Genomic DNA, 6,048 nt, shown 5'->3' with positions numbered 1-6,048 from the left:
TGTTCTCCTAGCATTTTGTTGATGAGTCGCTAATAAGTGGCCCCAACATTCTTAAGGCCGAATGGCATCACCTTGTAGTAGTAGATGCCTTTCTTTATGATAAAAAAAATCTTCTCTTGGTCATCCGGAAGCATGAGAATCTAATTATAGGTTGAGAAGGTATCCAAGAAGCTGAGCAACTCATGACTGGTTGTGGCGTCGACTACCATGTCGATGTGAGGGAGTGGGAAAGAGTCCTTAGGGCATGCTTTGTTTAGATTCATGAAGTCTATGCAAACTCACCACTTCCATTCTTCTTCCAAACCACAACCATATTAGCCAACCAGTTAAGGCAGTGCACTCCTCACACCAACCCATTGCTTAACAGCTTGTCAACCTCCTAATTGATGACTCGGCTGCATTTTGAGGCAAACTTCCTTCTCTTTTGCTTGACTAGGAGGTGGTCAGGGTCTACTTAGAGGTGATGGACGATGGCATTAGGGCTGATCCCTATCATGTTCGAGTAGGACCATGCAAAACAGTCATGGTTCTACTTAAGGAACTCGACGAGCCGCTCTCTTATCTTAGGCCTTAGTAGAGAGCCAACTTGGGTCTTCCTGTCAGGATGATTCAGTATATTTGGATCTCATCCAACGTTTCCATGGATGGCTGGTCCGGCTCGATTGGAAGAGTTGAGTGAGACTATAGTTGCTATGAGGCATGGGACTTATCCTTGAAGGCATTTTTGTAGCAGTCCCCCCAAAGCTTTTGGATCCCCTGTGATCTCTCTCACACCCCATTTAGTAGGAAATCTGATGGTTTAGTGGAAGGTGGATAGGACAGCTCTCATATCATGGATCCAAGGGCGGCCTAGGGTGACATTGTAGGGTGAGGGGCAATCTAGGACTAGGAAGATGGTCTGGTAGTTTATTCTGTTGGTGTAGATAGGAAGGGCAATCTCTCCAATGGTGTATTTCTGTTGAAAGTTGTAACTGACTAAGATGTTTGGGCGCTTGTTGATGTTTGATTCATCCAACCTCATGGTTTTCATGGCTTCTAAAGCTCTCCATCAAGGAATAGCCTTTTCCTGAAAGTGTCCACTGTTATTTCATGATTGCAAGATGGGATGAAGATCTTTTCTTTGTTGAATCGACTAACATACTCTCGGAGTGGCTCTTCTCAATTTTGGTAGACCTTGTATAGGTTAGCCAACAGCTTTTGGCAAACTATTCGATGAAGGTCTCAATAAATTGGGCGAAAGAGATCATGGTGTTCTAGGGAAGGTTGGTGTACCATTGGAGAGCCAATCCTGAGAGATTGGAATCAAAGCTCTTACACATACAGGCTTCTCTTAGGTGTTGGGGTATGGAGGCGACAAACATCTGTTGTTCGTAAGAGGCAATGTGATCATCCGAGACTCCGAGTCAGTTGTACCATCATAAGGCTTAATGTTTAGGAAGGTGAACTTGTGTGGCATTTCAGCTAAGGCTATGCTGTCCACAAAGGGTGAGTCGGCATAGCTATTGGGTAGGCTTTTCTTTGCTAGGGTTGGTACTCCAGGTATGCACCTTAGCATGGCTTCCATGTCAGCCAGCTTCTTAGCCAATACTTGCTCAAGAGGCGATGCAGTTGATAGCATGTCCACATCGATAGTGTGGTGGTGAAGTTGTTGACGACTTAGCATGTTAGGATAAGCCAAGTCAAGAGGTAAGGTATAGAGGTTATGGCCAGTATGGAGAGTTACTTGGGAGTTGGGGTCTCCACTCATCCCTTCAAAAAGAATGGAACTGTGTGTGACTGTTCATACGCTTCGACCAGCATGGATGGTAGGGAGTAGTTTGGGGGCCAATCGACCCATGAGGATGATTGGAGCCAAGTGGTACTTTTTGGGTGTAAAGGTGTCCACTCAACCCATGAGCATGAGTCGAGCTGAGTGGAGCTAGGTGGTAGGGCATGGCACTCACATTCACGCGGATTGAGTCTAATGGTGGCGGATGTTTATAGCTACTGGTTGGGGATAATTTAAGTGATTGGATCAAGGGTGAGTGATGGGCCAGCCGAGAGAGGTCGTGTTTGCATGGACGGGTCAGATGTGTTTATTGTGGTTAGAGCTGAGCCATCCGTTAAGGATGACTGGAGCTTGGAAGACTAAGGGTCTAAAGTCGAGGGTTTGGGGCTTGGGGTCATTAGAGGTTGCATAGAGTTCACTGGGACGCAAAAGCGGTTCTCGGGTGCCTGGTTGAATGGTAAATCGAGAGAGTAAAACTAAGTCACCTTTTCTCGTATCTCATCCTAGATGTTGGCATTCTTGGCTTCCAACACCATGACTAGACCTGGCAAAACGGGTATGGATCTCATGGGTACAAGCCCAAAGTGGGTCGATCTAATTGGGCCTAAAATATTGGACCCGTACCCTACCCTATGCAGATATGAGTAGACCTGTGAGTACCTATACTATTCATTCTAGTTTCTAAATCTTACAATTACACCCCCACAATTTCTACAGTTTTAATATTTTATAGTTACATCCCCACAATCAACCCTTCCAAATTCAATTAAATTCACTCATTTTTGTTGTTAGAATCTTAGTTGAAAACGAAAAGTTTCTCCCTCTTTCACTTTTCATCTTCCAAGTATTAATAAAGTAAATCCAAACTCAGTAAAAGTAAATTTCTCACATCTAAATGAATTCAAATCAAAATGATTAAAGCAGCCAAGAACACCGATCCATCACTATAAAAAAAACTTGAAATCAATACAAGCAATTCTTTGACAAAAAACAATACAAAGTAAACAACCCATTTTCAAATAAAGCAACACAAATTAATCCTACCAAAAACCCATTTTTCAGACCAAATCAATAGATCTATCTGTCAAATCATCCTTAGAGCCCAGCAACTAAGTAATCAAAAGGAGAAGAAAAAGATCCTTAGACTATAGCAAAAACAAACAACACAGAAACCCTATAAATGGCTAGCATAAACCAACAGATGCACAACTAGACAGCTCTATTGCCCACAAAAATGTACTCAACAAAAATTTGCACTACCCAACAAGGACACAAAGAGGCAATTTCTTCTGCTATCCTTCTAAAGAACCATAAAGAGGTGGCAGAAAAATTGATGGCAAACATGTAAACAAGAAATGCATGCAGAGTTGTAGATCAAAGGATTCAAAACACCGCAAATAAAGTATAAATAAACATTATACCTTCTCCTAAAGCTTAGGTTTGATGAAGCCAAGATTCTAAAGTATGAATCCTCCACACTTTAACACCAACTTGAGAGAAAGAGGAAGAGGTTGAACCTAAGAGAGAGAGCCTGAGATTTTTCTTTGAGTGAAATATGAACTTCTTAACCTAAAAGGCAACTTTTGCATTTATATATACATGGGTCAATATTCATTACCTCTTTTCACTTGCATGCCCTAATAAAATCTTATTTTAAAAAGAGCCCAAGAATTTAGTAATTTGGCCTTTGAATAATCAATATTATTCAAGGGCCCATGTAAACTACACTAGTTTACATTAACCCATAAGTGTACCTTTTAACCCTTTAACTCTTAAAAGGTTATTTTTAGTCCATATCTTTTATCTTAACACTTTAAGATATCTTAATTAAATCTAGTTAATTATTGCTTGACCATTTTAACCTTTAAAATGTCATGAATAATTTTCTATGTAACAATTACCATAGAAATTTTGTCATTACCCTCGGAAGGTGCTAGCCCTCTTCAAATAATCATTTATCTCTCTTATACTTCTCCAACTTCACAAGGTTATTGGTGTGACCATGTAGGTCCACCGCAGATTAGCCGTGAGCTGATTCTGGATGAATCTGAAAACCTGTCTGGAGGCCCAACGACTATGGTAAACATCTAGCAATGTGCCATAGTACCTAAACGACGATGAAGAAATACTTCATCAAACCTTTTTTCAGATCATATTTACCATGCAGGTAAAGTCCCTCCATTGATATATCTTGATTGAGTACAGATTCATGGAATGTAAAAATCCTAAACTCAATCTTCTACCGAATTGCCGATCAATATGTCTGGAACTTGTCATCACGAACTTACTTTCATGTGACTAATGATATGCTCTGGCCAAAGGTTTTTGTTTTCAACATTTATCGATGTTCGTCTAAGAACCCGGATCCAGATGGAGTCAGCGATACTCCTAATCTTATATTTTCGAGTCAATGGATCATGTCTTGACCATCGTTCGTTTTTGCATATGAACAACGCATGACCAAATAGGCTTTATCATATAAAACATGATTACTCTCGTACTTATACACCATATGAATCATATACATCTGTATCAGATCCAACCTTAATGTCTCAGGTCAAAGGACTACATCATGCATGGATATAACCAAATGATAAATCATTGACTACATGCTTTTCTAAGTGATTTGTCGTTATTCAGTCATGTTCAAAAAATAGTTCACCAACCGCTAATCCATACTAATGCCGTAGTGACATGACTATCATTGTCATCCATACTTATATCAACTCATGATATCTTTCGGAAGCATCTAGCATGCCTACTATGCAATATAGTTGACCAAATAATATTGCTTCCATAGGGAACTTTTTGATAAATCCATTTACTGATTAAATGAATTATCTAGACAATTCCTATGCATACTTTATTTTAAAAGCATGACATAATAAAGGAAACAATTTATATATATGAATTGAAGAACTCTTTCTTCTATTATTTATAATATATTGATACAAGATAAAATGCTCTGAAACAAACAACATGAATGGTTTCTAGGGCATACACTAACATCCTTTTTATCTAGCACAATAAAAACCTGCAAACCCCAACCAGAGCAAGAAAGGCAACTGCCTGCTATAGGAAATTGCACCCTACTCTAGCAAGCAAACTTGATGGAAAATTACATCTGCATAAACAACACACCTGCCACAATTTACCTTCCTCGCATTCCCTCCCCCACCCCCCCCCCCCCCCCCCCCCCCCCCCCCCCAAAAAAAAAGGTTTTAAAAAAATATTAATAATAATGAAAATAAGAACAAGAATCAAGAGAAACTTAAACCTTAAAATGCAAATCTACTACACATTAAATTTCTTCTTCATAATTAAGCCCCCTCACCTCTGATCCTCTTGGCGAGTTGAATATCTATAGGCATAATAGTGACTCTCTTCCTTTGAATTGCATAAAGATTTGTGTCCTCAAAGAGTTTGACGAGATAAGCCTCAGTTGTTTCTTGAAGAGCCTCAACAGCGTTGCTTTGGAACCTCAAAGCTTTCGAATCAAAAGCTCCACGCTCTTCTAGTACTTTCTGATCTCTCTCAAGGCCATAGTTCTCTGCCTGAAACGGTGTAGCTTCTTCACTCCCGCCACCAAAGCTAACTTCCGAGCGACCTTCGTAGCTAGCTGCTTACGTGGTGCCTTGCCTCCGATGAACTTCCTTGCGGTTTGTTTCGTGTAAGCCATTTGAAAGGTTGATGATTGAAAGAGTGGTTTTCTGTTTGGATTAAGACTAGAAGAAGTGTTGAAGCGATGATAGTGGAGACGTGGAGAAAATGGAGTTGCGTTTGTAAGGTGGAGACTGGAGAAGGTGAAAATGTAATGCAATTATGTGAGGACTTAGGGATTTGGAATTTTTTTTTTTTTTTTTTTTTTAATTTCAAACGGGTGCCCATGAGTGTACGTAGACTACCTGTTTACAAAACGGGTTAGGCTGGGTATGGGTCCAATCTTAAGGACCGTTACCCTATATTATTTGCTCGGGTATAGGTCGACCCATGAGTACGAACCTATTTTGCCAAGTCTAGTCATGACCTTGTCTCTGTGTTGCTACATTAATGCAGTGAGAGCCTCGACCTTAGCTGCGAGGTTTGCTAATGCATTATTTGTGGTTTTAGCCATGACATGATTCTTTGAAGAGAAAATTGTCGAAGGAAAGTTGATTGTTAGAGGCCCCATGGTGGGCACCAAACTGTAGATGGTAAAATCTACGGTTACAGAAGAGGATTGATCCTGTGAGGTTGAGGCCACTAATGATCTGTTGAACCTGCAGATAAAGAAAATAAGC

General features: G+C 40.3%; 1 pseudogene; it reads right to left on the bottom strand.

The window, feature by feature from the left end:
* Positions 1 to 5,088: 5,088 nt before the first annotated feature.
* Positions 5,089 to 5,447, bottom strand: LOC116124091 (annotated as a pseudogene).
* Positions 5,448 to 6,048: the final 601 nt, after the last annotated feature.

The sequence above is a fragment of the Pistacia vera genome, unplaced genomic scaffold (assembly GCF_008641045.1).
Source record: "Pistacia vera cultivar Batoury unplaced genomic scaffold, PisVer_v2 Contig1477, whole genome shotgun sequence".
Lineage (NCBI taxonomy): Eukaryota > Viridiplantae > Streptophyta > Magnoliopsida > Sapindales > Anacardiaceae > Pistacia > Pistacia vera.
Note: the sequence above shows the minus strand (reverse complement) of the source record. Positions and strands in the feature narration are given on the sequence as shown.